This window comes from Galeopterus variegatus, unplaced genomic scaffold, assembly GCF_000696425.1.
Source record: "Galeopterus variegatus unplaced genomic scaffold, G_variegatus-3.0.2 Scaffold4008, whole genome shotgun sequence".
Classification (NCBI taxonomy): Eukaryota; Metazoa; Chordata; class Mammalia; order Dermoptera; family Cynocephalidae; genus Galeopterus; species Galeopterus variegatus.
This window is the reverse complement of record NW_007730119.1, coordinates 216,689-229,579: the sequence shown is the minus strand read 5'-3', so window position 1 is coordinate 229,579 and position 12,891 is coordinate 216,689. Positions and strand designations below refer to the sequence as shown.

The 12,891-nt window shown below is 39.3% G+C and overlaps 1 pseudogene; it reads right to left on the bottom strand.

Moving 5' to 3' along the window:
• Nucleotides 1-246: 246 nt before the first annotated feature.
• Nucleotides 247-1,873, bottom strand: LOC103602087 (annotated as a pseudogene).
• Nucleotides 1,874-12,891: the final 11,018 nt, after the last annotated feature.

Below are 12,891 nucleotides of genomic sequence, written 5' to 3'. Positions count from 1 at the left end.
GTATAACATCCTCAGTCAGACTTCCTTCTCCAGAATTCTGATGTGTTCTCTAGGCAGGGAAGTTAAAACCTACAGGATTCAGAGTCCAAAAGATTCCACAAAGCAAAAGATTCCAGTCTCTTTTGGAAGTAACATTGTCCTTGCATTCCTTTTCTGCAAATTCCATCTCAGAACAAGCCCTCATTTTGTCACTGAGAGAATAGGTTCCTGAAATCCTCAATTGTCTTGGCTACTCACCAGCCGGTCTCAGTGGGCGCTGCTGGTGCTCAGGCAGGCACAGGCCTGTCTCTCACGGGTGAGGTTAGGGCCGCTGCTGGGCACTGCGGGAGGGAGCTGGCTGCTTCCTGTGGGGTATGGGGCTTGCTTGATTTTGACATTTTCCAGGGACAACTCCTCATCCTGTTCCAAATGTCTGCCTTTTTCAAATATCACAAGGCGACTTGGCCATAGAGTTGACAAAGATCATCGTTGCTTGTCAACCTTTGGGCTTATCTGCATGTGCAGCTCAGATACGCATTTCAGTACTCATAGCTGCTGTTCTAGGGCATGCAGAAGCCACAGGTACATCTCCCACCATGACTCATGCTCTTCCAGTCATTCCTTCTTAAAGTTTTAGTGACAATGAATTTTCCACAATTGATCAGCTTCTTCAACTTGTACGTGATTGTACCTCTGTATGTGGTATAGCTGGTTAGAAGTACATCTCTTCAAAATGGGTTTGAGGACAGAATATGGGACTCCTCCAACTTCAGAATCTGAACTGTTGATATTTTTAAGTACCCAGATGCACTGCTGGCACAAGATCATCTTGGGACCAGAATACACCTGCATCTTAGAATTCATTCTGTGTCCAGTAAACCCAGCTTCTTCCTCGTCCTGGGGTAAAGAGAGTGCTTTTCCCTGTGGGTGGAAGGAGGGCATCCATCAAGGGCAGGGCATGGATGGTGATCGGTCTGTGTCCTGTTAACTGAGGTCTGGCAGCACTGGGAATGCACAGTGGGGACCTTTCTCAGCTTGGCTAAATTAGCTCCAGCCGTAGAACCTTCTCTGACTTGTTTTTGTTCACCTTAGGTAATTTCTGAACTGAGCCCAAGTTTTCACTAATGCTTTTAGAATAGCCTTTTTTAATCCTTTTTCTCCTAGGAAGTTTTTGTAATCTTTTTCTTCCAGGTCTGGTCATAGCTCAAGTACGCACAGCAGGCTGCTCAAATCAGTCATCCCTATCTGCCTCCTCAACTTCAGGAAGGGAGCCCACTGGCTTTCCATGCAAATTAGAAGTTTTTAGTTTCCCTTCTTGAGTCTTTAAGTTGTTAGAAACCTTCTCCTTTACTTGGGGCAACAGCCCTCCTCCCAACGTTTCCTATGTCTGCGCTGTCTAGACTTTGCTTCGTTTTGTCTGATTTGGTTTTCTCTTAGTGCTTTGGCTCTTTAAGGTGATTTCCTGAAGCAGCCTCCAAAAGGGGTAAAAGCTTTTTGGTGCTGCTGTCCTCTCTTTCCTTTTTTCTTGACAGAACCAGACAGCCATTTCTCTTTTGTGCTATTTCTTGAAAGTGTCCTGTGGTTTTCTTTTTTGCAGATGGCCTGATGTGATTTTCTCTCTGATCAGAACAGAGGACTTCTCAACACCCTTAGCACTTACTGGACGTTTTTCCTTGCAGGGAGATTTGTGTTTCTTGCTTTGGCTCATAACCCATTTCTCCTGGGCTTTGCCTGTGTCACTTTCTGGACTGAACTACACTCTGTCCTGAAAGGCATTAGTGTGGCCTTTTCCGGGCTCTGGTGGGGAACAGTGGGCTCATGGTCCTACTGTGTAAATATATAATGGTCTATGTACATCTGATGAGGACTGACTGGGAGGTAATGGAGGGGTCAGTTAGTCAGGCTCAGCGTTGGGTAGTACAAGAACTAACTTCTTTCACCAGGCAACTAAGTCTCTCACAACTCCCAGTGTGGTTGTGTTTCAAAAGCTATTCACTGTCAATTCAACTCTACTCCCCACAATAATGTCTACTGTAATAGGTGAAGTGGAGAGTTTCTTTAGCTTTTTCTGTAGTTTCTTAGTGAATAGGTTCATAGCCACACACCCCTGCAGCTCCTCCACATCTCAGAGTGCTGACTCCTCCACCATCGCCGTGCCTGGTACAGCTTCCTCACAGGAACTGGGTTCATGTCACATCCTCAAGCCACAGCTCTGTTCTCTATGCATCCCCAGCAGAGATGGAGCCTCTACTGGCCCTTTACAGGCCTTGCTCCAGGTTGCTAGAGGCCACTGCTTCCTCAATGTGTGCAGCCATTGCCTGGAATGACCTCTCTAGTATGTTGTCCAAGACAGAGTGAAGCCCCATTACCAAATCTTAGCCTTATAAATTCTAACCACAACAACTTCAACCCCCACCTTGGTCCAAGGCTGTGGGCCACACCCTACTAACACCTGTTGGTGGTCCATTCAGGATCTCCAGAGTCAGGGGGAATCAGTTGATAGTGGCCATCCTAGTTTAACTGCTAAGCCCCAGTGGTCAACTATTTTAATTTCAATCTCAACACAGCCCTAGGAAATTAATTATATTATACTCATTATACTTGTGAGGAAACTGAAGCTCAGGGAGATCAAATTAACTTGCATGCAGTCACATAACAGAAGAGGTGAAGATGGAACTTGAATATAAGCAGTCTAGGTCCAGTGTGAGTGCATGCCTCTAATAAGTCTAAGATTTGAAGCCAAGAGAGAAAGGGATTTGTCTGAAGTCAAACAGCTTAACCCCAAACAGTAATAACCCATGTGTCTCCTTTTCTCCCAAAGCAATGTATATTACATAGGCACCAAATAAATTCTCCTTGATTGAATGAATGAATAAATGAACAGCCATTTGCTCTGATGACCATCCCATCAACAGAAGGGCTTGACTTAGCCAGCCCAAGACAATATCCTTCAATGCACTTGCTTGCTTCCTAAAGGACTAAATTTTGCTATTGCTATTATTACTTTAAAGAGAACAACTAAGTAGTCTTAATTTAAAATTTTAGCATTGAGTACATCTCATTGGATTAGATCAGATAAAATTAAATCCTAGCAAGGTCTCCAGCAGTGGCGGCCCACCTGGCCTGACCTCTCACACACAAAGCCAGAAATCCCAGTGACTGCTATTCCTTTATTTTATTTTATTTTATTTTTATTTTTAAATAGATTTTATTTATTTATTTTGGACACTGGCCAGTATGGAGATCCTAACCCTTCACTTTGATGTGACTTTATTTCTCTAGAGCAGTTTCAGTTTCACAGCAAAATTGAGAAGAAGGTGCAGAAATACTCCATATCCCTCCTGTCCTCACACATGCATAGCCTCCCCTATTAGCAACATCTTCTGCAACAGTGATACATTTGTTACAGTTGATGTACCTACACAGATACATCATTACCACACAAAGGCTATAATTTGCATTAGGGTTCATTTTGGGGAGCTATACAAACTATGAGTTTTGACAAGTGTATAATGACATATATCCACATCACTGTATCAGTACAGAATAATTTCACTTCTCTGAAAATCCTCTGTGCTTTGCCTATTTATGCACTCTCAAATGACACTATGCTGCTTCACAGTTAGGGCAACTCTCCAATTCCTCCATCCTGTCCTTTGCATCATCCTGGATAGTCACTGCACTTCTACATAAACACACATGAGGGATCTTCAGAAAGTTCATGAAAACATTGGTATTATCTTTTAATTCTATTTTTCTACAAACTTTTTGAAGTAACCTCGTATTTGTATGTTTGAAAGTTCAGTATATTATTGTGATTGTTGAACCTTTCTTTTTATTTCTAAATTTATTTTTTTAGCTCCCACTTATGAGTGGGGACATGTGGTATTTCTCTTTCTGTGCCTAGCATATTTTCTTTAACATGATTTTCTCTAAGTTCATCTATGTTGCTGCAAATGGCACAATTTCATTCTGTTTGTTATGGCACAGTAGTATTCCATTTGTGTATATATACCACATTTTCCTTATCCAGTCTTCGATGATGGGCATTTGGATTGGTTCCAACTCTTGGCTATTGTAAATAGAGCTGCAATAAACATGTATTTAGAGCAAAATAATTATGCCCACTATTCAAATCCCTACTCTAATATTTACTAGTTAGTCTAAAAAACAATAAAAAACAAATAAAAACCAAAAACATAAGGATGATCTTCTCTTCTGAATCTATTTAATGTGAATTTAAAAAGCGTATATATATTTTTTACTTTCCAGGGTCATGCATATAGTATAAGTAAGGTATATGCCAGGAACCAGATTTATTTCTTATAATTTTCAATCTGAATAAATAAAATAGCACTTGACTTTCAGCTAGTTACAGAGTTTTAGTGAAAAATCCTTCCCAATAATCCAATTTCCCAGCATCATTTTCCATCAACATGATCAAAATATCCTCAAGAGTAAGGGCCCTATGTTTCTTATTCATTGTGAAGGCACCTACTCAGCAAATATTTATGCTCTAAAAATAAATTGAACTTAAATTAAGATACAGAGGCAGGGATGGTAGACTTTTGATAATTCAGTTAATGAGAGCAAATGGAATTGTTTATTACTGATGTGTGGGCCAATAGTGCCAGACAGATGGAAAAGAAAAGTCCTAGTAAAGCTAATCTAACAAGCCAAAGCATATTTATTTATTAAAAGTCTTTGGTGTCATTCCTCCAACATGCTCCAGATGCTGTGCATGAAATTTTTAAAGCATGGAATATTCAAAAATAGCACTGAAATTATGGGGGGGGGGGTTAGAAAAAGAAAAGTCAGTGATGCTTAAGAAAAATTGGGAACAGCAGGCCACAGCAACTTTTTAAAATTAACTTTACACTGTGTACTTTAATACACAGAGAAGATTTTATAAATATATGTATAACTCAGTAAACTGCTCTAAAGTTAACAGCTATTTCATATAACTACTTCCATCAAGGAAAAGAGCATTGCCAGCACTCCCGAGGCGCCCCCCCCCCAAGTGTCCCTCTAGGGTGACAACCTTCTCCTACCGTCGAGGTAACCTTATCCTGCCTGGTATGAAAACCACATTTTTGTTTTGTTCTACAGGCTCAGCATCTTCTGAGTCATCCACAAATAAAAGTATTTACCTTTGCATGTTCTTCAGTTTTGCATAAATTTAAACATACCCCATACATATTTTACATATTTTTAATCAATAATATTTTAAAATATCACTCTGAACTCAATGTATTTTTTCTTTAAAAAATAATGGTTATTTATTAGTCTGTCCACTAACAAGTCATGAAAATAACAACCAAACCAGTTCAATGAGCACCACTTGCACACAGATAATATGATATTCTACCTAATGCCTCTTGGGTAAATAAAGACCAATACCCAGGCTAGAGCAAAAAAAAATGTACTAGACTAGCCTGGAAAGACTTGTTACACCTGAAAATAAGGATGTTATTAAAGACTGCTGAAGAGAAAACCATGTGCAGGCCTTGGAGATGAGAGGGTGGGGGGCTTGCTATTGTAAGTGAATTTAGCAGTAAATGAATGATGGGCTCATGAGTTGATTGATGAACCCATGTAAAGTTGGATGAATGAATAGTTAAATAAATAATACTCTGTTAAACCACATTCTAATCTTCCTGTCTATTCTATGGAGATTTTTAAGATTGAGTTGAGATTTTACCTACTCCATAGACTTTTTCCTGATTCTATAGCTGATATGATTTAGTTGCCAGCTATTAATTCCATTCACATGATCACAGCAACAGATAAATGAAAAAAAGAAAAATCATTAAAAATATAAAATTACAGTAGAAAGTATGTTCCTTATATTTCCCAATGGTTATTTGAGGAAGTTTTGGTTGTAAGTTTTTGTTTTGCTTTGCCAACAAAATTAATTTTGTATGTTCAATGATGTAATTTCCCTGCTAAAACTTTTCAGTGGCCCTGCATTAGCCATGGGATATAATTCAAGCTCCCTGTGCAGTTCTAAATTTCTAGCTCCTTCCTACCTCTCCTGCCTTATCTTTCCCTAGCCTTTCACTTCCCTGGCCTGCAACTTGAAAGCATTGTATTGGTTTCCTGGGTATGCTGTGCAGTTTCTCTTTTCAATGGCTTTGCTAGGAAAACTGTCCACTAACTCCAGTCCTGCCATTTGCCTCAGCTGGTTAACTCCTAATGTATCTTTAATGTGTGAGACTCCCTTCTGCAGTAAGCTCTGCCTGGCTCTTTTGGCTACTGCCACTTGATGTAGAAGATGGTGCTTGTACCCCCAGAGCCTAGCAAGGGACTGAAATATGACAAATGGTCAGGAAATATTTATTTATTCCTTTTTGTAGTTAATGGTTTTGGTGTTTTTTTTTTTTCTTATTATTATTATTATTTTCAAAACCAAAAGCCTTTCATTATTTCAATCAGGTTTGGTTGACCATAAGAGATATTTACTTAAAGGATTTATGTATACACATGCAAAATTATACATTGATTTCACACATCTATATATTTAAAATATAAAGGTTTGGTTGACCATAAGAGATATTTACTTAAAGTATTTATGTATACACATGCAAAATTATACATTGATTTCACACATCTATATATTTAAAATATAACCTAGACAGGTTTAGAAGAAAAAAAAGATGGTACCTAGGAGGCTCAGGGTCTCTGATTGAGATAGAAAAGTCATAACTACAAACATGCACCTGGATTAGGATTCAGATATTTAGCCACTATTTTTAAACATGAGTCGAGGGTGAGTCCTTAGCCAGAAGAGGCATGTTTATGTATAACTCTTTAGATGAGCACCAGAAAACTTCACACAAAATAATTATTTTGTATAGCATGAAGTGAAGTAACTGGCTTGAAAATGTGTCTGGAAATGAAGTAAGTCAACCACATTTTTGGACATCCTGTAGACATGACTTGTAATGCTTTTTCCTTTGCCCTTAATTTCATACCTTTTTAAGCCCAGTGGGAAATCTCACATGAACTAGTTATTTTCTCCTTTCTGGTAGAATTTATTCTAATTGTTTTTATAGAAATTTGTTTTACCTCCTGAAGTGCTGAGATAATGTCTGTGTGTATCAATCAAAATTTTATTGCATTATCTTGTAACCTTTTAAAATAATTGATCAAACAATAAAAATAAAAATGGACATTAATTATGCCAAGGAAAGGTTTACTTCCTTTTCAACTTGATATATTTTTCTTCCCTAAATGCTTTGAAATTGCTACAAACAATTTGACGGTGCCAATAATAAATTTGGGGAACTAAGTTGAATATATACAAAATGACAAACTAAACTGCATTTATATTAAAGCATTTTTCTGCTCATCAGAGTGAGGTAAGGAAAATAATTTGTAAGCCATTAAGTTATACCCAGATGCATTGTGTTCTGCAACTGAAATAGATATTTGGTGATGTTATCACCAACATTTTATTGCAATCTCAAAGGGATATACTTTAGAAAAACTATTTGACTACATTCAAAATCCATTCATTTAAATATTATATATTTGAAAGATATAACCCATGAATTATGTTATCTTATTTATATGTTTTTTAATGTCTTTTATGTATTTTTAATGTGTGTTTTTCTTTTCTCAACTGTTTTGTTACATTTCCATTTATAGTATAGGAAAGTGTATAAACTGAGTCATCGGGAAAGTATTGATCAGCATCATAATTTTCTCTTTAATTCTTGGCTACCCTGAAAGTAAAATTAACTTCTATAACTAAATTTGATACTTTTCTTAAAAATGATTATGAATACAGAAATTTGTTTATTTCTTAGAGGGTTTTATGCTGAAATCAGACATAGTTGAGGAACTTGTGGGACATTTCTGGGCTTAAGGTTTCCTTTATAAAATTAAGATATATGAACACCTCTCTTAGAGTAGCATTATTACAGGATTATTTAGACAGTTTGTGAAGTAATATTGAAAAGGACTTTAGCCAGAAAAACAGCCATCTTTGGGGTAACTAAGACCAAGCAGAACATTTCAGTCAGCACTTAACTTAGAAACTGATAATTATCCATTGCTTGAGGTTAGAAGAATTGAGAGACTGCCAGGAGATGAAATCACCTCCTCTTATGTTGATTTACTTCAGAGGGGGTGCACCTACAATTAAGGACTAAATCTAAGTTTCTTGTTTTTTCTTACCTCTCTAATTGGTTGCAAACAAGAGGAGATGTAAGAAAGAGGCAAGACAACCTACCTGGTTGTAAACTCGCCCTCTTACTTAAAGAAAAACTGCATTCACATTAATTAGAAATCCAAGTCATATATATTTATGATGTGTGACAAAGGTTATTATCCTTGAGCTCTCCCTAGGAGATAAGGACTCCAGCCTCGAGGTAACATCAAGGACTTGAAGCTGACCACAGACTCTGTGACGCTGAAGTTCCCAATCCATCATGGGACCCTGACATATGACTCAGACCGTCTGCTGCTCCCAGACTCTTCCCCCTCCTCCCTTTTTTCTTTAGAACAAAGACCCCTACCTCATCCTACTGCCTCTTTCCCTTTATAAATCCCAGAACAGGCATCAAAAGGCAGGATGATTTTAGCCTGGTCATCCCCAGATACCGGATATCTGAATAAACCTTCTAATCCTTGCACCAACTCTGGACTTTGGAGTCATTTGTTTAATGCAAGAGGGCAAGCTGAGCCTGATTTGGAGGTGACAGTATTTCTAGGGATATTACAAAACACAGTGCTCTGGGATCCTATCGTTTTTGACTGCTGGCAAACCAGTTTTCTATAATACCAGACATTTCTGAGTACAACCAGGAGATGGTTGTAAATGAAATGTAGGTATGGCTTACACCTTGACCATCCATCTGGCTCTGAAGACTTACCTCTTTTCTTTTGGAAATGTTGTCTGGATAGGCTAAGGCCTAGCATCCTGCTCACAGCACAAATTGTCTAGCTCTTAATCCTGTTTGTGTCACCAATTGTCTAACTCCCTGACCACTCCAGATGTCGGGCTCTTTCACCTGCCAGTAATCCTGCTGACTGGGCTGATTGTTGAGCTGGGGCTAGGTCTGGAGCTCCCAGACCCCTCAAGCCCATCCACAGACTGTGTCACAAACCCTTCATATTCTAGGCTGGGTCACCAGACCCTCTACATGCCAGGCTGGGTCACCAGACCCTCTACATGCCAGGCTGGGTCACCAGACCCCTTCATGCAGGTCTATGAACTAGGTAACCAGACAAAAGTTCCTTGGAGCCATAGGTTGGAAAGCATGGCTGCGTGGGGTGGACTCCTGAGGCCGACGCCCACCCGTCTGCTTCACTAAAACTCTCTCTCTCTCTAAAGAACACAAGAATAGCAACAAAACTAAAAAGATACATTGATGCACATGTGCACTAACTCCACACACACACACACACACACACACACACACACACACACTTTGCTTACAGTAGACATGCTGTACCACACCCAATTGGAACCAAGGCGAGGGCCCTGACCAAACTATTCTATCTTCCCTACAAGCGTTCAGTTAGCTTTTTTGTGATCACCTCTAGGAGTTCCTGGACTAAATTGCCCTCAGGATTTACTTTTTTTAAAATTTTTTTGTCAAAGTATTTTCAAGGTCAGACATTGTTTGGTTAATTCCCCACAATATCAGCACCATGGTGTTTTTCCTAATAGCTGCTCCATTTTACATTCTAACCAGCAGTTCACAAGGGTTCCAGTTTTTATACATAGTCACCAACACTTATTTTTTGTTTTCTTTTTTTGCTTTTAAATCTTAAAGACTTTATTATTTTTTTAGAGAAGTTTTAGGTTCACAGTGTAATTAAAAGGAAGGTACAGAGATTTCCCCTATAGCCCAAGCCTCAAACATGCATTGCCTGACCCATTATCAATACACTTGCCAAAGCGGTACATTTGTTACAACTGATAAATCTGCCTATATAGACATATCATAATCACCCAAGGTTTATAGTTTATACATTAGGGTACACTCTTGGTATAGGGTAAGTCTAACAAAATGATCTCATTTATTTTTTTTTAAATCTGGAAATGTCTTAATTTCTTACTCATTTTTGAAGGTCATTTTTGCTAAATACAGAATTCTCTGTTGACAGAAGAGCTATGGAGTCACAGCTCCACAGGCATCGCCCTGGTGATGACTCTCTGCAGTGTCTCCACCCCATGGGATGTCCCTGTCACAATTGTCTCTGGCATCCTTTGACATCTATTTTGAGGAAGCTATGCCTTCACAACTCTTGCATTCTGCAAGCCGGCAGAATTATCATCACATGGACACCACCAAAGTTTACTCCTTGCACACTCACAGTGGCAGGTGGAGACACACCTGGGTCCCCTTGAGCCATGGCTGGAGGCTGAGAAACACTGCACCAAAATTTGGGGAGTGAAAACCCCAGGTGGTTCCATGCAGTGAGCACCTGAGGTACCACAGGTGCCCTGGGCTAGCCCCCCAAAACCGTTCTGCCACCATGACCCTAGAGCTCTGAGCCTGAGATGGCAGGGGCAGGCTTGAAGATCTCCAAAATGCCTTCAGGGTCATTCTCCCATTGTCTCGATGAATATCACCTAGCTCTCCTATTCATATTAATCTCCATATCAAATGGCTGCTTGGCTACACTCTTCGTGTTTGCTCCAAACATACTTTTTTATTCTTCAGGCTGGATATTTTCCAACTCTTTATGTTCTTTCCTTTTCATTTAAAGTCCATCTGTAAATAATTTTTCTCTTCTCACATTTTACTAGATGCCATTAAAAGAAGCTAAATAGCGACTGAGCCCCTTCAGTGCTTTGCTGCTTAGAGATTTCTTCTGCCAAGTATCTTTGTTCATTGCTCTTAAATTCTGCCTTCCAGAAAGCCCTCAGGAATGGATACAATTCAGCCATGTTCCTTACCGCTGTATAAGAAGAATGGCTCTCTCTCCAATGTCCAATAAGATATTCCTTATTTCTGTCTGAGATCTCATTAGAATGACCTTTAATACTGCATTCACCATGTTAAATTAAGTTTGGCTTAAAGGTTTCTTCAGACATAGTGAAGCATAAGCCAACTTGATGTCTAAACAGACTACCTACTTTTGTAACAAGTAGTCAAGTCTCAGCCAATTAAAAGCAGCCAACTGTTCTGGACCTCACTTCCATTTTCTGTAGGTCACTTTTCTATATATAAATCTTAACCAACCATGTGACAGTGATGGAGTTGCTCTAAATTGGTTATGATTCTGGGGGATGACCAATTAGTGAATTGTTCTTTGCTCAAATTAAACTCCGTTAGATTTAATTTGTTTAACATTTTTCTTTTAACAACAGCAATATAGGCTTTTTTTCTAGCATTCACTTCAAAACTGTTCCAGCCTTTGTCCATTACTCAATTCCAAATCTGCTTTTATATTTTTTGGTATTTGTTACCGCACTACCCCACTACTCTGATATCAATTTTTGTTTCCATCTATTTTGTGCTGCTGTGATAGAATACCACAGACTTGGTTACTTACAATAAGCAGAAATGTATTGGCTCACAGTTTTGGAGGCTAAAAAGTCTGATGTTAAGGTGTTGCCGTCTGGTGAGGGCCTTCTTTCTGCACCATCACCCAACAGACAGCAGAGGTCAAAGAGAGTGTCTTGCTTGGGCTCTTTTACGTGCCTGTAATCCTTCCATCTGGGCCAATTGTTGAGCTCTTTGACCTGCTCATAATCCTGCTGACTGGGCCAATTGCCGAGCTAGGGCTGGGTCTGGCACTTACAAACCCTTCAAGCCCATTTTCCAGACTGGGTCACAAACCCTTCACACAGTAGGCTGGGTCCCCAGGCCCCTCACACACAGCTCTATGTGCTAGGTAACCAGCAAACAAGTCCTTGGAAGCCCTAGGTTGGAAAGCATGGCTGTGTGGGGGGCTGCCCAAGGCAAACGCCAGCCAAAGTTGCAGTGCTGTGCATGTGCACCAACTCTACCCAAGCACACACAATTTGCTTACAAAGAATGTGCTGCACTACCCCCAACCGGATGGGCAGGCAAGGGGGCCTGATTAAATTATCCTATTTTCCCAACAGAGGGAGAAGCAACTCCTGAATGTCCTTTTATTAAGGTAATAAACACACCCATGATGGTGGAGACCTTATGGTCTAATGACTTTGTAAAGGCCCTATATAACAATACAGTTACATTTGTAATTAAATTTCAGCATGAGTTTTGGAGGGAACAAACATTAAAACAATAGCATTGGATATTTGAAAAAAAAAAAAACATGGAACAAACAATAAGACTCTAACATTGGGTATTTGAAGAAAAATCCACCCCATGAAGTATTTACATACTGGCTCTATGCAGGGGAAGAAATTTACTAATCAGCTTGGTATGAAGGATTAAGGTCTTCTCAGGCCTTTTCTGGGCATGTGTCTTCCCTGGGCACATGTGGGGGGTGGGGGAGGTACTTTTGTTGTCATTGTTGTTGTTTGTTGTTTATTGTTGCTGTTTTTGTTTTAATTCCCTGGGATATACAGTTGCTTCTTTTTTTCAAAAATTTATTTTTTTATTATACGTGTTTATGGGGTACAGCTTGTTGTTTCAATACATTCATATGTTGCATAATTATCTAATCAGAATACCTAGCACATCTACCGCCTAAATATTTATCTTTTTTTTGTGTGTGTGTGGTTGTAACATTCAAGATTCTCTTTTCTGGCTATCTTGAAATATGTAATACAATATTATTAGCTATTGTCACCATAGAGCACCAGGGTGCTATCTAACTTGTACCTTTGCAATTTTGCACCATTCTACCAACATTTCCCCAGCCCCCCACCCCCTCCCTTTTCCTGCCCCTGGTAACCACTAATATATATATGGAGTACAATATGATATATGAACGCATTGATACTGTGTGCAATGATCA